General features: G+C 47.1%; 1 long non-coding RNA gene across 1 annotated transcript; it reads right to left on the bottom strand.

Moving 5' to 3' along the window:
* Positions 1 to 747: 747 nt before the first annotated feature.
* LOC119700987 lies at positions 748 to 23257 on the bottom strand. Its single transcript, XR_005256969.1, has 3 exons — positions 22155 to 23257; positions 16434 to 16673; positions 748 to 15758 (listed from the first exon to the last, which is right to left on the bottom strand). It is a non-coding gene; the product is annotated as an uncharacterized LOC119700987 (long non-coding RNA).
* Positions 23258 to 24755: the final 1498 nt, after the last annotated feature.

The following is a 24755-nucleotide window of genomic DNA, read 5'->3' as shown; positions in this document are numbered from 1 at the left end:
TAAACATTAAGAAGCATGAAAAAAGGAAACAGAAAAGCATTTCTACTTATCCATGTGCTCAAATATTCCCCTTTGGTTGTTTGTTTCTTTTTTTTTTATTTAATCAAACCCTACCAATCCTGTGTTTCACCTCAAACTGTTATAACCCCTTTGGAACTACAAGCAAGCTGCATTTTAACCGCTATATCATGTCCCAGTGGCATAAACGGGCAGCCTTTTTTTTAGCAGTAGAACTGCACCAAATCATACTTTCTGCCCAATCAGGCTGTTAACCTACACAGAAACGCAAAATGCTTCGTGAAGCAGTTGATCTGCTCCTCTGCTTTCTCTCGTTACACACCCGGCACTCACCCAAAACCAACACAGTAAACAGAGATTACTCCATCGATGCCTTATGCGGTCAAAGACAATACATAGGCTTTTGTCTTTTGCTGCTGCTGTTTTTCATAGATGACCTTCCGCCTCCATCCTCCCTGTGTAATCCACAGTGCCGCATCCCACCCAAAGCTCCCACGCTACTGTCTTCTTCTCAGCTGGACACACTGTATGGCCATCAACAGTCCCACCTGACCCAATAAGCTACTCACACCTCTAAGGACACCACCTCACTTAAGTGCTCTACAGCTTCCAGAACTGAGCAGTAGTTAGACCTGCCACAATTTATCTACTCAATCTCATCTAAATCAGGTTTAAAACATACAGGGAAGGAAAAAAAAAAAAAACAACAAAAAACTACAAACCCACACTAACAAGAGCAGACAGTTGTAATGTAGAATTCTCATCAAAATTATCAAGGTCATCACACACTTTAGATGATTCCATTCCTTCTGGAAGAAACTGGGGTTTGGATTTCAAGTCCTGAAGTCTTCCTTGATAAAGAATCAGCCTCCCCCATTCACCACCAAGCATCTAGCAAATGCCAGACAAGATTTCTGCTGACCAAAACAAGCTTTCCAGCCAGAATTAGCAACAGTCTACAATACTTCCTTAGTGACAAAGAATACTTCAAATTAGACTAATAAATCCAAAGAATTACAGCTGAAATGAAGCTCAGGAGGGTATTTCAGCCCACCCTTCTTCAAAGCAGAGTTTTCTGCACTTTAAACTCCTGACAAGGGACGGTACCACATACCTCCAAAGAACTTAGACAACTTCAGTATTTTGCATTGGGTTCTGCCACCAACTTTGGAAAGTCTGGGTAGGTGCCAATATCAGTGAGGGAAAAAGGCCTGGTTTTCCACCCACTCCAGCCATGGGAAGGAGTCTGAACAGCAACTGAGAAACAAACCAACCCATCAAGATCTGAAATATTCCACATTCGAGACTGCAGCTGCTAGGTAAGCTGGAGCCCTAACATCAAACACATCCCAACAGCCATAAAAAAAGCCCTTCAAGAGTCCACCACATCTTATGAAAGCAACTCATACCTCACTGAATCCGTGTGCTTTTCAAACTAGGTATTTATTAGTTCCATGTAGCGACAGCAGTAGTAAGGTATCAGCTGTGTTCAGCTGTTACCAGAGGTCTCATGACAATGCTGAAAACTAGACATCTTGCCCAAAATAACAGCCTGGAAAACAGGGTACCACAAAACTACAAATGAGCAGTCAGAGAAGCAGGTCCTGTGTACCAGCGCTAAACTGGATCACCACCCATCGCCCCCGACTGATGGGAAGACAGTCCTCATCCTTTCCCTCTGCACTGCTCTCTGCTTTGAAATCAACTCTGGAAACCATCTGCCACTGCAAGATAAATGTACTTTTAGTCTAGTGAGCAGAACTCCGAATTTACACATAGCTTTGTTTCAAGTACAGGCTTTTCCTTGTCCGTCAAGTATATGGTGCCTTTTTCGTTCTTCTGGTATTTCTTTTTTTAATTATTTAGCCATCTAGAAAACACAGGAGGTCCTAAACATCAGTCTTCTCTAAATATCACCAGAAGGCAACACCACAATACTACATGCAAATCCACAGGAACCTTTTGGTTTTGTTACATGCCCTCTCGGACTCTGGCACCTCCGCTTGCTTTCACGGATGTTAATGGCACTGAAATCCATGAGGTGGCATTCATTTATACCTACAGAGAGCTTGAGTAATGGCTAAGTATGGGTTCCCAGAGCTGCAGGACAGGCTCTCTATGACCCATGTGTTCCAGGTATGGAGAGGGCACAAGTGGCCAATACCACTTGCCTGTTTTTCTTCACGTCAGTGCTTCCAAGCAGCCCAAGCAAGTGACTGCAGATAGACAGAACACTGCAGTTCAGCTCTCAACGTGCCATTGTTCAGCAACAGGCCAACAGCAGAACCCACCTCGGGTGTCTGACATGCACAGACAGGTGACTTTTCCCCACACCTGGCCCAAGAGCTCCACTTTCTCTCCAGCTGCACACACATACAGCTGCTGAGTTACCCCAGTTTCTAGACAAGACTGAGACACTCGCTCCCCTACCAGGCAGGCATTCATAACCTCTGCAGCCATCCTCTACTGCAGCGGCAGCAATATTACTAACAACAACATAGGAAATACAGGGTGCTAGGTCAGTGAGAACACAACAGAACAGTCATCCCTCTTGCCTGAGCCTTTTTTCTAGCCTTCCATGCACGTTCTACCCTTGGCATTTTTTATTTTTCAAACATCTTTTTCTCCAGCCTTCTGAGAACAGAAATGCTTTGAACGCTACACTTCCAAGGCCCTTGATTCTTAACTGCTATTAAGCAAAGCTACCCAAGAGACATTCCTTGCACACAGTGAGTTCTGCAAACAAGAACTGAAGGGTTAGAACTAGCCTGGCTGTGAGGAAGACACGGCTGATGCTAAGGGGGACTGACAACCTCTGGTGTTCCTCTCTCGTTAATCTGATGACTTACTCCTACAGCAGACAACATGATATTTTTTTTACACTGTTAAAAATGGGCTCCCACCAATGAGAAAAATGAAGGACTCTTTCTTCCCACTGCAGCAAAAAACATCCATTTTAAGTGCCTGCACAGGGTTTAGGAGTTTTTCATCTGGACTCTGCCATTTAAAAACCTGCTTTGTATTTTTCACAGAAACAACACCATCTATTTGTACATGCACAGAACCTTCGCTGTTCCCTTTTTTCAGCATGACATACTGTCCTCACCCAAATTCAGTCCTGTTCTACTTAGTATAACTTCAGTTTGGTTTCTGAGGCAACACGTTCATAGCCAACCGAACCAGCACTCACCAGAAGCATCTGCACAAGTCAACACATCTCAAAGACCCCAGACACCTCACTTGCACACAGAAACACAGGACTGGAAGGCAATCCCTGAAAAGGCATCTAAAGTGACAGAAAGATTACCATTTTATGCTTACAAACAGCTTTTCTGAAGTGACTACCTATTCCATGTGTTTCAGTTTCTCCATTTATCTCTCTAGGTAAGTATTTAAAAAGCTGAATTTCAAGGCACTCCACTTTAAACCAGTTCTCCCCAGGATAGAATTGTAGCACTTGGTATTCCTAGAAAAATCCTGATTAACAAAGAGACTCAATTTCACATGAATTAATGATGCTCTGGAGAAAAATAAGCAATCATCCAGATTTGAAGCAGTTTTAATCTACCTGGTTCACACGCCAGAAGCATCTCGTGCAAGCTGCATAATTAACTCTAACACTTGATATTGCAAGAGAAAAAGCTTATCTTTGGAAGAGGCCACCCGCAAACTCACAGCATAGCAAAAAACACAGGGAAGCCACCGTGCCACGCCACAGTGCAGGCCTTGCTACTGCCCATAAAAACCCCATTCACTTTATACCTGAAGCACTGCTGAACAGAAAGTTACCATGATGGAACAGCACAAACTAAACTTTTCTAAATGCTGCCATCTCTTAATTTCTTATTTGTCTCCACCACACTGATGTCTTGCAGGCTCCCCTTTAATGCCTGTGCACGAGTTATTAAATAAATGACTGTGTGCAGTGGCAGTGGCCCATGACACGCAGCCATTCCGCACTCCCGATGCAAATGCAGCGGGATGGATGAAGCTGTCACGCTGCATCCTCAGAAGGATATTTGTTAGCCTCATTTTGCTGCTGTCATGGGCTGTAGATGTTACTCTGGCCTACCCTCATGCCAACAAGAGTTCAGAAGGCACTGCAGGAAAAACTCAGTGTGGAAAGCACAGAAAGCACTCAGCTTCCCTACACAGCTTTCAGAAGAAAACAAAGACATTTTATTCAAGGTAGAGAAAACACAGGTTTAGAAACACACACATGCTCAAAAAGATGTCTCATGCCAAGTTTTGAGGCTGAATTTTCAAGTCCTTTTGCAGTTCTACAACAGAGTTCTCAACATTAGCTGCTCGCGCGCATATCCATTCCATACTGGTTGGGGATAAAATTATATGAAGGATGCAGGGAATGAGTAACTGCCCCCTAAGAGACAGCAAGAACGGAACAGCAGCACAGCTCAAGAGAGGCTAAGGTGGTTGAGCACCTCCGTGCCAGCACCACGGAGCACAGGGACCCAGCTGCTATCCACCTGCAGTCAACTGCCGGGCTCTCCATCAGGACTGCTCACCCCAGCATTCATTTCTGAGGAAAGTACTTGCCTACTCTAAATGGCTGTGACGCAACCAAAGTTACTTAAGGACAGCCACTAGAAGCTGGCAGCTTTTGACAGGGTAACACAGATAGGACTCAAGTGTCTCTAAGAGAAGCCAGGATTACTCAACTGTATTTCTCCTGGTAATTCAATCCTCACAGAATACCTGCTTCTACACATCCCACTTTCCCCAGTCTGACCCAGTCAGCAGCAACCTAATGATCCACACGCAGACACACACAACCACTCCACCATATACACACACGCACATGCATCTACAAATTATAAAAGCCAAAATAACTTTGGCACAACACAAAGAGGTGGTTGTCAACAAAAACAGATGGTCAAAGAATTGGGCAAACACTCAGAGTTCCAGAAATGAAGCTTTTGCTTTCATTCTAAATGCCACACTTCTTACCCAGCTCCAGACAAGAGGATACATGGAGCCAGTCACAAGCTCGCTTCCTGCCAGGCTTCTCTGTTTTCATGACAAAATTAAGAGTCCACAGATGGAATAACTCAAAGCTAATTTTTACACAGGTTGGTTTTCCCTCTCTCCCTCCTCCCCACGATTCCAAACAACAAGAATAACATATTGTACGAAATTAAAGAAACAACTACAAGGAGGGGGGAGTAAAGTTGCAGTGAGGTCATTTTGTTGCTATGACTTCAATTATGCAGGGAGTTCTATTTAATTTGAGAAATTATTTCTTTCGCACTGTGCCTCAGGAAGTCTGCTTCAGCCAAAAGCCTGACAGTATCACAATCCACCATTCCAAGTTCTTATTTCCTCCAGAAATTCAAGGCAACTTCTTGCTCTCTCCTGTGACCCTACTGCCAGCAACTTACAGTAGTGCAAGCTTTCTCCCAGCCCTCTTACTCTCACTGTTTCCTCCCCTCTCCCAACTCCAGTGGAAGTTGCATTCCCAGTCCCACTGAATTCAACAGAGCCCAGTGGAAAGCAGACAAGGTAAATCCTAGAGGTTGCCTTGCTCACAGCACAGTATATCCCAGGTATTTGCTGGACACTCCTCTGAAACAGTGCATACATGGAATCTAGTTCAATGAAGGAAAACAAACACAGTATTAAGAAGCAGAAGTATTTACCAAAGAATGCTAAATATTCTTACCTCTTAAATAAGTAACATTCAGAGAGATCTCAGCAGCATATTAAATTATTTTTAATTTCTTTCAAATGGGCATTCCCAAGCACATGGCCAGCACCAGTGCTGTTCAAATCTATGGGCTACATTAAGGCTGACCACCTCCACGAGCTGCCACTTGCCAGTCAGCATTGCCCTATCAGGCTTCACTTAACAGCAGAAGACAAAAACCATGCTGCAGCGCTTTTAAAAACTTAGGTAAAACGTGGTTCTGCTGGGACACAGAAAAATGACACATTTTTAACCCAAACACCCAAAGCTTTGAGCAGAAAGGGAAGGTGCCTGGCCAGCTTAATGTTAACAGTTTCCTGGGGGTCAATTTGGTGCAAATCCAGCATCATTTAAGAAGCTCTGCCCAAAAGCCTAATTTTCAAACTGTACATTTTTTCAGGCTGATATACTACAGCCCAGTGCCGACACTGGAAACAGCCCACATAAAGGGCCAGCAGCTGCCATGAACTCTAGTACAAGTGATGAGTTACTTGCAACTGATGGATATCAACATTTAAAGCAGCTGAAAAACAACAGCCTACCAGGAGACTTGGCCACCTTCCCTCCAGGCTGTCATCAGCACTGACTGCTCTGTGTGGACGCAGCAATACATTTCCATTTACCATACCCAAGGAACTACCGCTCTGCTCCGGCTTGAAACCACCATCCTGTTACACATGGCTCTGCGCTGTTCACAAGCCCAACCAGAAGCACTAAGCAATAATTTCTGCTCAGGTGTGAGGGTATTGACTTCATGGCGACATTCTTGGCTCTTAAACTCTGCATTCAGTCCCTTCTTCTCGATGTTAGAGAGACTTTGCACATCCCCCCCGCCCCCAGCACACAGCTATCAGAAAAAGCCAGTTTGCCCACACGCACCCATTATCTGGATTTGTCCTCCATAAAGCTCCCATTATGGACTGAGCTGAGTACTCATTAGCCACAGCCAACGCTACAAACAACTGAGGTCAGCTGACTGAGAGACTGACCTTTTGAGTATCGTGCCTCCAAAATAAACTGCACCATCCACACCATTTGATGTCCTGGTTAATTGGAACCTCTTTTTCCTGCATTTTGTCAAACAGAGTAAATGTCACAGCAAATTTTAAGTGACAAGAACTTGGAAGACACATTTAATTTCCCAGTGGCATACAACAAACTAATCCAGTTTGCATTACGCTTGTTAGAGCTGATCTCAAAGGTCCAATGCATAACTAGAGTTTGAGGAATGTTCATTTACAGATTAGCTCCTGCCCTCTGACCTCAGCAGGAGCTTAATTTACAACGATGCAAACTCAGCTGCACTGAGCTCCAAAGGCATTCATGGGGAGCTGAAAACTCCTGACCAATACATGGACCACGCACCAGCACTGCTGCTTTACCTCATCACAGAGCAGGTGCAAAATCTAAGGATAGGCCAGGTCCGATCCTTCAGGTCACACTCCAGCTCCCTGTGAGATACACAGAGGCTGACACATGCTTTGGCTTGGGCATATTCAGATAGAGCTCAAAAAGTTCTGACCCTCACTTTTTCTTCCTGACCTAAGTAACTTCCAGGTATATAAGGGTTGAATACTCTCCTACACAAAAGTAACTCCACGGGTTGATATGGATCAGGATTTTAACTCCTATGCTCAATCTCACAGTTTGGGCCTCAAGGAGTTTCTGAAATATCTTTCTTTATTAAACATGTCTTGCACTAAACCTTCTCTTGTCTACCTTGGATGGAGAATTCACCTCCTTCCAAACCCACTATACTTATTCCAGTTCAATTAATATCCATAGAAAAACAAACAATCTCGGCCCAGAAGGTGATTATTTAGGGTTTTTTTGTTTGTTTGTTTCATTAGTTGTTTTCTCCACTTTGTCACTTCTACACAGCCTTGGTCGGTTTGCTATTGAGGCTGTCCATAATTCATTACACACCCTCACTTTCAGTATATATAGTTACTTACATAAGCATACACTCAAATGCCAGAGGCAAGTCTTATTAAGAGCAGTCAGCTAATCCTATGTTAAATTCCAGTGTACCTTTGTAACACAGAGATCTCCAGCCGGGGAAAAAAAATCCCAAACGTCCCTAGGAACATGAAACATATTTTAAGCAAGCATTACCATTAGCACCTTTTCAAAGCCCCAGATGACAGGAAAGATGACTCCACAGCCATGATAAATTGTCTCCTTAGTGGATTTAATGGCTGTCATTTAAAACACTATTTTCCTTCCTGTTGGCAGCACGATACAAAACCATCACATACCCTTTTTCTGGTTTGAAAGCACCACAGGTGCAGGGTGCACACAGGCTTCACGAAGGACAGACCACGTCCTACTCTAGGTACAAAAGTCTCACTTAGACATGAGAGAAACATCAACAACTAACAACGGCAGCTCCATCCAGACCAACCCAATACTGCACACAGCTTCCTCACCTTCCCACAGCCGTGATTAGTGCAGCCTGCTCCTTTGGAGATTGCCAGGCTCTGAACAAGTGTTTGGGTAACAAGGAATACACAAAGCTGCACCCAGTACACCCACATAATCCACCAAGAGCATGTGATGTCTATGACAGAGCAGGACTCCGTGGACAGACCTGGCCACACCTACTCCTCTGGGGCTCATGGGGCTACAGATCACTTATTCTAGGGAAAAGACAGCTCTTATCAGAAAGGTGAGCAGTGAAAGACTACTGCAAAGCTGGGGACAAAGCCATAACTACAATCTAAGAGCAAAGTCTTGAATCAAGCTTTTCAGAGTCATTTAGGGAATCAAAACATGACACATTTCATCCATGGCTAGCTCCAATATATTTATGAGCTTCTGCATACTGCCACAGTGATCCATTAACTCCACTACCCTGCTCTGCCTTGCAGAGACCACCTTGATTTACCACTGCCATGGGCCCAGGATCCTTGAAAGTCAGGGAAAAGTCATCTGCCTCTCTTCTCTAAAGCCCAAAGAGCTTCCTCTGCTTGCTTTCGACAACCAGTGAGCCAGGCAAATGTAGCTCAGTCAGTAAGAAGTCATCGATGTACTTTGAAGAATTTTAAGCTCCCTTTGTTTTACACCATTTCTGCAGTAGCTTCTTTCAGAAGAACATCTGCTGCAGCCCACACCCAAGAACCACCCAGCCCAGCACACTCTGACAGAAACCAGCAGCACACACCTTGTCAAGGGACACAGAATAAAGCAGGGACAGTCATTCAGGACACACGGCCAGTCCCTTAACAACGTGCACCTCTGGGACTACATGAGCTAAGGATGGCTTTCGTGTGTTTAACAACCACCCCAAAGTTTCTATTCCGCACTCATCCAGACTTCACCCCTGCCTGACAAGCCATCACTCAGCCAAGTCACACCGTACAGCAAACCTGCACTTGGCTCCCCGGAGCCCTCCCAGCTGCCTCACGGCTCAGCCACACCTTCATCTCTGGCACACCAAATCATATGTTCAGATCAGTACAGACAGCTCGCCTGAGGATCCTCTACCACCAAAACAAAGGTCCCTGTCCCCTCCGTATGTGGGAGACAGACAGCAGATGTATGACAGAGAATCCTTCAGTCTTAGGCACAGTTCTGTCACACATTTGGAACCTGTCATGGCGTGGGAAGATTGTGACACAACATGAGCAAGGCAACTACCCAGCGCTGTTCCCAACTGTGCTGTCTCACAGTCATCTCAGCTCCTCGCCCAAGCTTTCCTGACAAACCTCCACATTCCTACCCTCACAACTTCCTGCATCTCTCTTCACAGAGCAATGCTGTATCTGAAGAGTTCAACTCCCATAGGAACTCTCCGTATTTCAGCATCTTTATTGCTTCGCAAGAAGATAAAAAGCAAACAGCAAAAGAAATTGGGAGGAGGAGGGAATGGCCAAATCCTCACCGCAAGGTCAGGCACTAATACACCATCAAACTGGTAACAAAGAAACTCACAGTTAACATGTCCCTTGGGTGACATCATGTACATTCCTGTATATCCTGTCTCCTTTCCTCATCTGTCCCTTTGTCTCTGCGCTGATTCCCGACAGGCCAGACCTACTGAGACACATCTAACAAGGCCTGCCCAATGAGGAATACTGCATGGGAATTTGGTAAAGATCCAATGGGCACCCCACTGACCCTTCCCCTTTCTCCTTCCCTCCATCTCCACTTGGAAATGCGTTCCGTCTTTACCCTGCTCAGTAACTGACCTGCACTGGTTGCATCCTTACTCTGGGCAGCTTAATTTCTAATTCTAGGCACTTAGTAGCTGGTCCATTTTCTTTCCCACAGGAAAGGAGGACCCTGCCACATGACCAGAGACAGCTCAGACAGCAGGGAGCCTTCCTGCCCAGGCACCAGGATCAACGCTTGCCAAACAGCAGCAACTGCTCCCTCCAACTCTTTCAAGCACAGCTTGATCCTTGGCAAGACAATCCTCCAAAAGCTGCAGAAGGCAACTGAACGGTCTGAAACCTCTGCTCAGACACTCTGCCTGGGATGGAGATTGGCTTTCAGCACCAGCAGCTGAACATGTGACCTTCAGCCTCCTGCTCTTCCACTGCTTCACCACCCAGAACATCCAGGGCACACCCACTTACAAGCCAGGGCCCTCCAAAGCAAGCCTGGCAACTCCACATTTTGCATGGCCATTAAGACCATTGCCTTTGGCCCACAGCAGAGGAACCCTGCTCGGGTGCGATTCACTCAAATCACTAACCACAGAGGAAGAATTCCCATATCCTGAAAGAGCAAGTGCTCTTTTTCAGCTCGTCCTAGGACACCAACTATTAAGGCCAAAAGTTCTATTGATCTAATTCAAAACAAGCCCCTTGGAATAACTCCCCTTCTTCACTCATTCTCAGGTGGCAACTTTTAGGATCAAGTACTGCGCAAAAAAATTTAATAAAATACAGAGTCTGTATTTTAGTCTAGTCCGTACAAAATGGACTAGGCTGCACTGCTCCAGAAGCATAAGAGCCTCGAGGACTACAGATATATTAGCTAGAGTCCTTAGCTCTGTCCCCCTATCCTTTACACCTTTTTCCCTGGCATTGACCTGCTTCCTCCATTCAGACTCCTCTGCAGCCCAGCTTGCCTTGCACCCTTATTTCCTCCAACATGTTATATGACGAGCCTGGGCTCCAACCACTGAACACGGAAGCAGAAAGTGATCAACTCACCCTATGCAGACTCCCACTATCACCTACATATTCCCAACTACCTCTCCAGCCACAACACATTCCAGCAGTTTACTGCTTCAGCAAGAAACTCTGTAGTCTCTCAGCAACAGCCTTAACAGAACACAACCCTGTTCATCTCCAGCCATCACGTTAGCTCAGACATCATTTAAGTCTGCTTGCTTCATTCTGCCTCAGGCCCAGATCACATCAAGCAGACCAACCCCAACCAGAACCACGAGCTCTCTAAAGCCTCAATTAGCCAAGCAGAGGCTTTTGTACAACTGAGGAAGCCTCTCTAATGAGAGCTTTCCTTCCAGCTCTTTGATTAAGCAAAGTGGCCAGAACAGCAAAAGTGACAGAAATGTTCAGTGGAGGCCTTACATTTAGCCTGTGTAGGCAGGCAAGCCAACAGCAGCTGATGGAGTATGTGAGCACACACTCCATGACTGAGAGCCCTGGGAACAGACAGGCAGAGCTCTGCACCACAGTGTTGCCCACTTCTTACAGTGATTACCCCAACAACGCTGCATGCACAGTCCGTTGAGCTTTGAGCTCCCTCTATCATGGATGGTTTATCTGACAAATGGGAGCAGGACAGAACTGCAGAGGTTTCCTCTGCTAGCAGCAGCAATGACGGGAAGGGGAAAGACGCACGCAGAATAAGGAAAATATCATATCACAAAGGTAAAAATTACAAAGGAAATACAACTTAGCGAAAGCCTAGCTCTTTACCGGATGTTAGTAACTCTTTACCACAGGACTTGCAGGAGTCAGTATCGAGGGCAGCAGGGGCAGATTCATACCGTGCAGGTTCTGAGACCAGCGAGTAGAAGGTTCTTTCATATCAAGACAAATCACAACAGCTCTTCTGGAAGAGAGAAGTGGTGGATGGCCAGGACCCTCTAGAGCTCTTGGAATTCCCTTTAAACACGCTAGTGCCATAGCAAATGTAGCACTCGACATGGCTTTTGAGCTGAGGCAGTCAGTGGGATACACTGGATACCCAGCTGCCTTCTCCTTAAAACAGCCATCATCATCTTATTTAACAGCCCCCTGCCTTTATTTCACATTTCTCCACAGCCATCCATGAGCTCTCCCTTATTTGAGTAGTGCAGAGCAGCCCCAGTGAGCACTGCCACTTGGAGCATGTGCCTCCTACTGAATCCAAACTTCAGTACCTCGTCCAGCAAAAGCAGAAACAACTTAGTTACTCAAGCAAAACACCACTGACAGCTTCCTTTTACACCAATCTTCTGGAAACCAGAGTCCACTGAAATCCATGCAAAACATTAGGTTTATCCATAATGTCCTGCAGAAGCACTGCTACCCTTCCCTCTGGAAGCCATAGCTGTGTGCAGCAGCCAGAACCAGACGTAGTCAGGCAAGTCGTAAAGAGCTAAATGCTCACTGCCAACAGCCACTCCTGCTTCCTTTCAACCCTCAATAGCCAGAGGGTTAGCATGTACATCCTGCACCTTTAAAAATCGTCTTAAATCTAACATTTTTGCTGCCTTTGTCCTGTCACATAGGATAATGTTTTAAGTCATCGACTGCTGTATGTTACACATAATTGAGAAAATTATTTCAGATAGCTATTACAATGCTCCAGTGACATTTCTTTCACTTGACCAGCAATACTTCTAACAGCAGCCATCCTCCTCAAGATTTGGTGCTGTAGATATTGTCCTACCCAAACAAATTTCCACAGTGATAGGCGATTGGTCCTGCCTTTATTTTCCCCACCAAACATTACTCAAGGAAGCAAAACTTTCCTCCTTACTAGGCTATTAAGTCTTCCCTACAGTTAGTTTATGTTTAAGATCTATCAGCTCTTTCTTCCCAGCGAGAACAGCCACCTCATGCTTTCCTGAAATCACCGTACAGACTGCTTATGGAGGTACTAATATGATTTCCCTTATTTAGAAGCCAACAGCTGTGTAATATCACATGTTCTATTCAGCCTGGTTTGTGCCAAGCTTGAGCTGTCAAAAGCACACAGGCTGGCCACAGAAACGAAAGCACAGAGTTCACCCTTGGACCACTGGGCTTTCAACAGACAGACCAGAACAAGTTAAGACATTAAAAACCAACAATACGCTAACTTTTGACTAGGAGCTCCTACAGGAACCATTGCAACACAAGAGGGTTGCAATCCACAAGGCTCGGCCTCACTGCGAGCACTGGGCTAGCCTTTACTTGAGGAGAACCCAGGCAAGGCCAGCTGGCCAGAAAGCAACCCAGCAAGGGTCACAACACTGAAAAACCATCCAAGAGCCCCTGCAGCTTGTCCTAGGAGTGGCTGGAATTCACTGAACTGGCACCTCCTCCCACGTCTACAACAAAGGTGGATGACAGACTTAGGGCCAAACATCAGCCCCTAAGCCAGTGCCAAGCTAACACGGTTAAACAGAGGGGCCTGAATGATCACACATGACATCAAACTCCTCTTTCCCCAGCCTCACAATTTGTGATTGGAGGCACAAAGTTATTAACCAAGTGATACCAGAGGTGTTTAACTCAACTCCCCTCCCTTGGGAGAAGACTCCGCAGCATACAGCTAAAAGATTAGCATGAGTTTAAAAAAAGAAAACCAAAAAACCAACTCAGTAGGTTTAAATAGTAGAGAAAAGCATCTAGAATTTGAAAACAAAGGAGAAGGAAGTGTTTAGGGAACACTTACACTCCATTTGTCTCACGTACTAACTAGCTAACATCACAAGCCCCAAACAGTAAAGTCTTCTGTTGCCTTTCATTTCTCATGTCTCAGAGCTCAGACACCAGAGATATCAGTCAGAAGAACACCCCTTTGTACCATCACCATCTATCCTAGCCCGAGGCACTTGAGAAAGCACCTGCTCAGATTAAGACCAGTCCCAGAACCCTTTCTTTCACCACTGCACACACTCCGCAACCCTGCAGGCACAATTCTTTGCAAGCTACAAGGCAAAGGCTCCTCTTGTCTCCCTAGTTCTTAAAGCCCAATAAAAATTATTTACAGCCTCTCCGGGCTATCTGGTTTAATCCTTTCCAGCTCAAGTATGACATTTGCTGGGACACTATTAGGTTTCTTACGGTGCTCTGACTAGCAATCACATCTGTACCTGACTGTCAGGGGACACTCTTGGCTGAGCTGGCCACCCTGGCCTATGCTAAGAGCTCTGAAATTTCTCAATTGAAACATTTGAAAGTTAATGAACCCTTCTAACACAAAGCTCCCACAGCTCCAGAGTTCTTTTATGAGCCCAGCACACGGTGGATGCACAGGAAAACCTCACTTCAGGCAGGCCTCTCTTTTCAGAGCACACCCAGGCAGAAGGTCAGACTCCCAGGCACAGCACGTGGCAGCCACGACCAAAAAGCACCACCCACAGGATGGCTGGGTGGCTCTGCCACATGGTGCTCCTGGCCACAGCCTGCTCAAAATAGGGCTGGCCATAATCACAGGCCCTCACTGGATGAACACATGGCTGCTATAAATGGCAAACCACTCTTAACTCCCTGAACACAGTCATCAACTCCCAGCCACTGTCCAAATGTGAAACAAATATAAAAAGCCTCAAGAGTCACTTACACAGAAATGTCATAGTGGGAAAAAAAAGACAATCTTTTCAAAGCAATAATTTACTTACGAGCGTCTTCATTTGATCCTCTGTTCATCTTTCAGGAACACTTCTCTGTCCTGTGAACTTGAAGCAGTGGGATCTAGAAACAGAGCCCACCCCCTGTGCTCCCCACAGTTCCACACGACCATTGGTGAGCCCCAAAATCCATCAGTACCCCAGGACACAAGAGTCAGACACACAGAACTGGCGCCGTTTTTACAGGCATTGAACAGGTTCTTCCACAGAAGGCAAGAATGGGAGGCAGGACTAAGGAAACCCAGGGCCTCTGCTCCAGAAGCACAATCTTCTTCCGGCTTCCACTCATACCAGCCCATACTCCTCCCTCCAGAACCGCACACCTGCATTTAACTGGGAGCATTGGAATAGGGGCCAACCCACACCCAAGTGCAGGGCACTAGGCTATCATTGCCAGAGCATAAAAAGGGACTGGCATGTGTCATTCAGGTCTTGGGTCTCATTTTTTCCCCTTGTTTTTGAATTGCTAAGCTTGCAATTGGGGTTGAGCATGGGGAAGGGGGAAGGGAACAGAATCTGGTGAACAGCTGGGGCCTATCACTTTTCATTGCAGGTCTTGGAGAGATGTGGTTGACAGAGTGATGCACAGAGGCTGTCCCAGTTAATGACTTCACCATTCTCCATCATTATCCCCATCATTAGGAAATTAGGAGGACAGAAGGTATTTACTGTAAACCTGCCACCTCCCAAGGAGAGATAAATAGAAACTGATAAATGGGATCTTCTGGTGCTGTTCGTCTATTAACCTTCTGCTTCCCAGTTTAGGCATATGCATGCTATCCTGCCATTAATATCCAGTAATTGGCATAGCAGTGGGCAGCACGCTCCTACCTTGAGCGTCAAACATCTCCTGTGCTGCGTGCGAGCGCACGGCCACGCACACCACAGCTCGGCGGCTGGGTTTGGGGAGGGGCTCCCATGCACTGCTCACACCTCAGCCCCTAGGCTGAGCAAGCAGCCGGACCTGCTGGGTCTGAGCAGCACGCATGGATTTGACGGCAGGAGACTCGGGAGGAGGAGAGGGCACTGTGTGTGTGTGACCTGCCCTGCATGGAACCAACAAACCAGCACGCAGGGACACCGGCACCTCCAGCTGAGCTGCTGTGTGTTCTGTCAGCCTACCTGTAAATACAGCTCACAAACGCCTCTGGGGATGAGAGTCCCACTCACCACAGCCTCTCAGCATCCAGGAAAGAAGCATTTTCCACACCACCTCAAAGCCATGTGTTCTGCAAACTGCTAGGAAAAAAAAAAAAAAAAAGAGCAAGAATTTGAGGATTTGGAATTTATGAACTCACCTTGCTGGTCAAAAACCAGCCAAGGTTTCAGTAACCTGGACCGACACTTCCGCTGCTCCCTCCCCATATGAAGGGCTCTTTGCATGTGTGACTTGCTTCACTCCCACAGACTGAACCTCTGCAAAGGAACAAGTCCCCAGAGGGACAAACTGAGCCACTCCTTCCCTCAGCAACCCAACCCTGCAAGGCCGAAGCAAATCCATACTCAGAGACCAGGCTATTACCCGTATGGAAAGCAGGCCCACTGGCAGATCAGTCAAACAACTCTAACTCTCTTAATCGTTTCTTCCACCTAGAAGATTACACGTCTGCTTTGGAAAAACCCTGACCCGTTGCTACTTTCCTCTACTACTTGACATTATTAACTGCTTTACTTACCCTACCTCTAGCATTTTGCTTTCAACCAGCATTTTAGTTCCCAATTCACATGGTGTGCAGGTGACTACCAGCAGGAGACACCAGCCAAGATGACAGCTGCATTTCTGATGAGGAACAATCAGAACAACTTAACACAAGTCTTAAGACACCCATGCTATTACGGCAGCATTTATCAACATGTAACCTTTTCCAGAAGTTCAGGGCTAACAGAGGGCCTGTTTTTGCATGTACTAACCTGGCAAGCAGCTCATCTGCTCTGTGCTGGATGGATGGCTCCAACACCCTGGAGGGCAAGTACTGCAGGCCGGAACCACGCTTGCTCCTTCCACACGCACTCTCTTGCACACATCAACCCAGTGCAAAGCCAGCGTGACTGTGATGGTGAGTTCTAATGGGAACACTGGTATTAATTCCCATCTGTCTAAGCAACTGGCAGTGTCCATCAATTACAGCAAGAGCCAACTAACAGTTGCAGCTGCAAAATAATAAAAGCAGAATTAACATTTCAAGTTCCTGTCATTCACCTGAATTTTTTACAGTTGTAATTAGCAAGCTGCAGAAGCTGTCAACAATCAACATCAGCCAATCTGTCTGCACCAGGAACCCAACCGCCTGCCAGAAATTGTCTTCGACAGGTTTTTTTCTCCCCTTGCTTCCCTCCATTAAAATTTTCCCTTCAAACCCCCCTAACACTCTCATCTCTTTTACCACCAGTCACTAGAATTGAACACGTCAAAACAGCGAGAGACAGAATGACTGACACTTAACTGATAAAGTCATAATTATTTCCTTGCTCCAAAGCTCAGTATCAAAACATGCTGCTGTCTGTCTCCCCAGGCCCCTGCTTCCCTACCAGTAGAGAAGCAGCGCTGCAACCCCTTCCCAATACCGTGACTCTTACCGGACCCCAAACATTCCTTAGGTGGAGACACTGAGACAGCAAAAGAACCTTTCCAGCTGAAGGCCCGCCCTTTGAGGAACAGGTGCAACTGTTTCCCAGGCTTTAGCAGAAGAGCTTGTTACAGACGTTACAACTTGCACCGGCTTCTTTTACTCAGGATCACCCAAAAGCCCTGCACTCCCCGGGCTCCAATTTCTTTTTTTGTGCTGGGTCCCACCAAACAAACAAGAAATAAACCAGAAACTAACAAGTCAAAACGAAACCAACAAACTCCAAACATTTGCTCCTGTCAGTGTCAGCCAGAAACCAATTCTTTTTAAAGACCTGAGAGCGCGCAAAGCATCATCCTTGGAAACTACAAACACCTAGAACCAGATGCTGTACTTTCAGGGTAAAGGTAGGTTCTGTTGTTTGTGGGGGTTTTTTTGCAGGTTTGATGTTTTCCTGATGTAGGGTTTTGGTGTTTTTGTTTAGTAAACCCTCACATTTTTAAAGCTATCGATCCTCCTTGAAACCAAGTCGTGGCACAGGTAAGAGAAATGTCGTTCTCAGTTACGAGCTGGTTTTTAACCTCTGCACTCAGAGCTGGTTAGAGTACGTGACACATACTGCAACAAGCAGGGACACCTGCAAATGGCCTGGGATGGATGGCTCTCGCAGGGGCATCCCTTGGCGTAATTGCCCTTACACGAGCTCAGGGCAGCCGGGGGAGCCCTCACCCCCTGCGGCACCGCTCCCTCACCCCCAGGATCGCCACCAAAGGCACCCACTGCGGCACAGCCCAGGGCAACGGGTGACACAAAACACGGCACACGCACTCCGCTACCCGACCGCCGCTGAATGCATTAATCCATCTGCAGCTGAGGAACCACAAGGAAAGGATAAAGCCACATTAAGAAAAAACAAACCCAAAACCAAACCAAAACAAACCAATTCAACAAACAAACAATACAAACAAAACCAAACTAAGAAACCAAGCCCCGCCCAAAAACAAACCAGAACCAAAAAAGCCCAAGAGCCTCCACAATTTGTATATCCACCAACAAAAGAGGCATGAACTGCCCCCTTTCTTCAGAGAGCACTGAACAATGAATTGTCTATGAAACCTATTTAGATAGTTGCAAACCCGGTAGATTTAATGTAGCGTTAATATGTTACTACACACACTTGCTCCAAATTAGTATCACTGAGTCACCACGGTCTTAACAAACAGTAACACTGGAATAGAACACAGAGTAGAAAACCCTTCCCGGGACTCTGACACACATACTATTGACAAATGGAACAAATAATAAGAGAAAAATCTACTTAGTAACGCAGAAATATCTGAAAGAGCACATTAGAGGAAATGTTCTTTAACACAAAGGTCACCGAAAGCGCAACAGATAAATACAAACAAAAAACATACTAGTCCAGAAACTGAGAGTTCAACCTCTTCACACAATACAGGACAAAATTCAACTGCTTTGAAAGTGACTCCAGAGGACATAAATGCTTTTTTTCCCAGCTAGACAGTGAGACATGCTTCCAGCCTAGGACAGAGCCTGCAACCCTTGTGCTGCCCTTTGGACACAAACCCACCAGTTTCCCAACACAGCCAAAACCCGTTTCCCTCAAACCCAGCCTGTGAGACTGGGAGCAGCAGGAAGGGTACTATCACTTGGGCTTAAAGAACTGCGACCCGCACTCCCATCCCGAGGGCACCCGCAACCCCTGGCCAGGCACCTTTCGGCAGCCCGAAATGCCGGGGGGAAAAAATCGCCTCTCGAGCAAGTAAAGCCTTCTTACCGACAGAATCTAGCCAGAGTCGCAGGGATGACGGGATGTGTGGGACCAGCGCCTCCCGCCGCGCCCTAAGGGGAGCGGCTCAGTCCTGAGGGGGGCACTTTCCCGCCGCTCAGTCCTGAGGGGAGCCGCTCGCTCCTGAGGGGAGCCGCTCAGTCCTGACGGGGGGGGCACTTTCCCGCCGCTCAGTCCTGAGGGGAGCCGCTCAGTCCTGACGGGGGGGGACTTTCCCGCCGCTCAGTCCTGAGGGGAGCCGCTCAGTCCTGAGGGGGGGGACTTTCCCGCCGCTCAGTCCTGAGGGGAGCCGCTCAGTCCTGAGGGGGGGGACTTTCCCGCCGCGTCGTGAGGGGAGCCGCACGCGCCGCGGCCGCGTGAGGCAGGCGCGAGGGCCACGTGAGGCGTGCGCAAGGGCCGCGTGAGGCAGGCGCGAGGGCCACGTGAGGGGCCCGCGAGCGCCCCAACTCACGAGCGGGTGGGAGGCGCCCCCTGCTGGTCACTCCCGGCGCGAAGGGCGCCCAGTGCCCGGGCAGGAAACGTCGGGACAAAATCCCAGCGTTCTCCTCATCCTAACAGGTGAGACTACAAGCGAACTAGCGCATGGCAGATTGATTCGGATCAATAAACCAAGTGAAGGCAGTAAGGAAACTGACACAAGGGAAGCCTAAGGATGGCTTGAAGCTCTAAGGCCTGGATTCATGAACGGATCTAAATAGCAAAACATTATGCATCAATTAGGAGGCAAGAAACTACTACGTATTTATCCAATTTTAATATTGAGGAAATTCTCGATATTTGCCAATCTTAAAATTTCACTAATAAAAGAGACCAGAACCATGGGAAAGGGGCATTTTTGTTGTCACAAACAGCATTTCAAGCGATTGAAATGTATCTCCTGCACTGCTTATTTAAAAAAGCATTTGTAAAGTGACCCTGCCAGTGCTGTAAGCCAAACATTCAAGTAAGGAATATCAGGATCCAGGACAGGCTTCTGCTGCAGGAGCTGAGCCAGCCTCTGGCCGAGTGCTTGAGGACAAGCTGCTGGTGGCAGGCTGGGTGGGACACGCTCCCGCCCCAGGACACGGCACTGCTGCCTTGTGCTGTCCACGCTGCCGCAGCTTCCTGCCCTGCGAGGTTCTCCACTGCCCTCGGGCAGGAGAACCCTCCCAAAAGGGCTCAGGAAAAGGACTGAGCAAGAGATACAGTCACTGAACCCCAGAACCGCCAAGGCTGGAAGGGACCTGTGAGACCACCAAGTCCAACCACCAGCGCAGCACTGCCACTGTAACCCCTAAACTGTGGCGGTACCAGCTGGGGGCTTCTCTGGGTCTGCACTGAAGGCACCTGAGATGGTAGCTCATGTTCAGACTCAAGTGTTTATTATTTCTAATCAGTGAAACAGCCTCACTGCTGTGAGTTCTGCAGCCTTCCATTAGAAGGCACAAAATGGCCAACAATCTCTTGTCACAAGGTCTTTTAAGACTAAACTATCCAATTAAGAACTGGCACCTAGATTATTCTCCCTTTTAACCCAATAACTGATCCCAAAAAACCTGCAATGCAGACTGTTCTACCCAATTACAAAATGCCACCCAAACCCATGAAGAAGGAAGAAGAAGCATGAAGAAGAAACCCAGAGCAACACCCTGTGCCCTCCATCTTGTTGCCATCCACAACATACTAAAATCCCCAAACCTAAATTTCTCACCAAGTGATGCACCTATACTACTCTCTATAATCTATTTCACACTTTTGTGGATTCTAGTCCCTCTTGAAGTCTAGGAAACTTTCTCCATGAATGAGGGTCAAAGTCACTGCTCCCCTGGGGCTCAGGGCACCCCAGAGCAGACAAAGAAATATTCCCTGTGCCCTGGGTTTCCACACTGAACCACTGAACCACATCACCCAGCGCCAGATCCAGATGCTTCTTGAACACCTACAGGGATGGTGAGTCCATCGCCTCCCTGGGCAACCTATTCCAGTGCCTGAGCACCCAAACAGTGAAAAACCATTTTCTAACACCTAATCGGAGTGTCCCATTTCAAGTGAAGGCCATGATAAAGACACCAAGTGCTTCCACAGCAGAGGTGACCTCCCACAGGCTGGCAGCGTCACAGCAGGCTGGCAGCAGCGTGCAGTTCCAGCATACAGAGACATTTCCTGGAATGGCACAGGGGTGCACAGTGCTCAGATGAGCCGTGCCGGGTGCCAGGGGGTGCCAAGTGCAGGCCCTCGGCCACGGGTGCCAGGTGCCAGCGGCTCCCAATGGGCCCACGGCGCCGCTTCCGTGCCTGGAGCTGCTGCATGGGCACCGGGGCTCGGGAGCAGAACGCTCTCAGGAGCCAGCGCACATCCAGAACTTGTGAGAGGAGCGGATGACGGAGGTCAGGGCGTGCCTGGCCGAGGCGGCACGAGCCAAGCTGTGCGACAGACTGCGGGGCGCTCTGGCAGCAGCAGGGGTGCCAGGGCTGGTGGAAAACGCAGACAGCAGCGGGCATGCCGAGACCAGCGGAGTCAAGGCAAGGGATGGACACGGCGGCACCGCGTGCTGTGCGGGGGGTTCTTGTGAGCAATGTCATCAGCTCCACCGGCTATTTCACCTCTGAACCCCTAATCTGACATGTTCACCTCTGGAGTAAGCTTTCTAATTTAGGGCCCATTACGTCAAACGCACTGTTTGTCACCTTGGCTTTTTGATCCTCCCAAGTGCTTTCTGTTTAAAAAGCCCAGGTGACACCCTGCAGATTATCTGGGGGAAAAGAGCAGCACAGGGAATGTCAATCCAAGGCTGGCCAAGAACCCCCAAGTCTCAAAGCACAGCAGCCCCCTCTGCCGAGGCATTTCTCTGAGCCTTATCCCATCCTGCAGGCTGACCACAAAGGCTGAATTTACATAGCTGGCATTATATCCTCGTTATGTAGATCAAGTCTGCTTTGCATTCACTGCAATGAAGCAGCCTTAAATTTTATCAGGAGATTGTTTTCTCACCTTAAAAATTATCCAGGATTTTCCTTAAAGGATAGAAGTGACAGCGTGAATTCCCTTTATTAAAATCATCAGAATTAGGATTGAGACTTGAGCACTAATGCCATATGATGTAGTTTCAACTGTGCATTCCAGACATTCCAATGCCCACTGCCTAATCCTTTCCAAATATTTTAAAAATTAAAAAAAAAAAATCAAGATGAACATGTTAATCTTACATGAACTAATACTTCACTTGACCAACAAGTTCGGGTTTTAATGCTAGAATTAAATAGTTATTCAAAATACCTTTGGAAAATCATTAGAGTCTTGCAGTCCAGGGATTTGAAGAGTCACAAGCTGTACAATCAAAAGACTCGGAGGAGTTTACTTCCTTTGGCCAGCTGACAATCAGGTTTCCAGCTAACTTCCATCGTTACCTGAGGAAAGGGGAGGAAGAGGGGTAGAGCTTGGAGCCCCATTGAACTGCACACCAAAACTGCTGTTCCATCAGCTGAGAGCAAGATTGGGTCCTAAACATTTTTGGGAAACCATAAGAATTCTTAGATTTTTCCATCCCCAAACAAAGTATTAGATTTTTTTAAATTTTCCTTCAATGTAATTAAATTCTGATCAGTCAAAGAGGGCACAAGAGCAATCTATAAAGAACAGTGCTTGGAAAAAGGATCTGACTCACCCTCACTCTCTCCTGCATAGCAGCTGGGGTTTAATTGGGTTACTGGAAAGTATGCATACAAACTAGAGAGATCATATTTCTGATCAAGCTTTTAAAATTCCTGCAGTTAAGACAACAGTAAGTATTTCACATGAAGTATAAACTGGTGCCAAGCCATTTCACACAAAAAAAAAATAAAAAAGAAAACTGAGCAAACAAGCAAACACTGCTGTATCCTGGTCTCCTGCCTCAGATCCTGTTTCAAGGGATGCTGCTCTTACAGTCCCTGACCTCTCAGCAAAGGGCTTGGCCCTGGCTTTCACTGCTGAATATTATTTCTCTTGAGAGAAAGATTGAGAGATTATGACACTGAAGTGATGGGAAAAATATTTATGACTCAGGGGGAAGATGGTTTGAAGCATTTTCCCCCTTTTAAACTCACAAGTCCAGGGAAGGGACACTACAGACCAAGTCTTCTTAAACCCTGTGAAGTCTGAAAGAATTGTTTTATCCTATACTACTCTTGCCAACAGCAAACACAGCCTAAGATGTTCAAGACCCACCCACCAAGTACTCATGGCTGATTTAAAAAATCAAGTTGTGTTTAGAATTTTATTGTGACCGTGGAGTGTCTGGAGAGCCTGAGTGTGTTGAGTATTATGTGAAGGTTGCAGACTCCCTCCTCCCCAGAAACTTGCCAAAATAGGAGTGCTGGAGCAGGGAGAATTTGCCCACGCTGGTCCTCTCTCCACTTTACACTATACACAACTCCTCCTTTCCCTCTGCCTGTTTGCTGGCTGTCCTACAAGGTACTGCCCAGAAGTCATAGGATGCACTCCAACTTCCACAGCCGCCTCCACACAGGACAAACCAGGACCAAATGTACTCACTGAAAAATCACATTTTCACTCTTCTGACTTCCTCAATGAAGGAACCAGAGGAAAGGTCCAAGTTCAGCTATTACCAATCACCTGAGAAGGTTTTCCAATCTAAAGGGGCGAGAAGGCAAGCAAAGCCGTGTTTCTTGGCGCTGACTGTCACCAGTGGACAAGGGCCACGTGCCATCGAGGCCACGGCTACACAAGGACAATTACCTCACTTGCTTGACAACATTTGTGATGGCACCTCAGGGCTAAACCAGTTTGAACACCTCTCTCAAAAACATGAGGGAACGGAGCCATAGGAAATGAAGTTTGAAAAACCGTATTTATCAGCTAACAACGGTGTCCTGGAGACTGGGTTATCGAGCTGAGGGATAAAGCCTTGTCACTGTTTGTCACGGATCCCTGCAGTGTGCACAGAGCAGAGCCCAGGTGCACAGTGATGCCAACACCCAGCCGTGACACACCTGGAGATAATCCCATATCCTTCCAGTATTCCTGCCCTTCCCTGGCTAAGGCAATGCAGGTACTCACACAGTGGCAAGCTCAGCAAGTAGAGAACACTCCAGGCAAGTGCCTGTGTTCAAACACCTGGGAACTGGGCTTCTGGTGGACAATATTTACAACATCTTGCCCCAGGCTGGCTCCCAGGTGCCTTGTTCGGGCACATCACTCTTGCAGAGAACAGCAACTGCAAAGCCTCAGGATGCTTCCCTCCTTTGCCAGGGAAAATGGGGCAATGTGTATTCAGCAGCAGTGAAAGGAGTTATTGGAAACAGAGACTGGGGCTGAGGAGGGAACGCTGGGCGCAGGATCCTGTCTGTGTACCTGCATTTGCACCCATTGCCCATAGAGTGCGTGTCACCCAATCATTCACTCACCCAATCATTCACTTCAGTGTCTCTTGTTGAAGCTGCCAGCAAGTGTCCCAAAGATGGTAACAGTTTTGGTCAGAATAACTGAGTTCACAAAAAGAAAATCACCATTTTCTTCACTCTTTCACTTCGGCTGATTATTATGATTAAAGGAACAAAGGAGAGGAAAAAGAAACCTGAACCAAAACAATTTCAACACTGAGACCTTTCAACACCAAGACCCAGCTCTAAGCTACCGAGCTCCCCAGCAGGACTTGCACCCTGCCTCACTGTGAGACTCCAGCATTACAGCGCTGGCAGAGTGGCAGGGGGCTTCTGACACTCTCCTTGACCAAAGGACCTGTGGCCCAGGTGGCTGTGGTGTTTCCTTCACATCTGAAATCACGCGTAATTCCAGCAGAACCAAATGCCCTGGACAGTGTTCATTCCAGGACAACTCACTAGAAATATTCTGCATAATTAAATACACTCCATTCTC

Source organism: Motacilla alba, chromosome 4 (assembly GCF_015832195.1).
Source record: "Motacilla alba alba isolate MOTALB_02 chromosome 4, Motacilla_alba_V1.0_pri, whole genome shotgun sequence".
In the NCBI taxonomy this organism is placed as follows: domain Eukaryota; kingdom Metazoa; phylum Chordata; class Aves; order Passeriformes; family Motacillidae; genus Motacilla; species Motacilla alba.
Note: the sequence above shows the minus strand (reverse complement) of the source record. Positions and strands in the feature narration are given on the sequence as shown.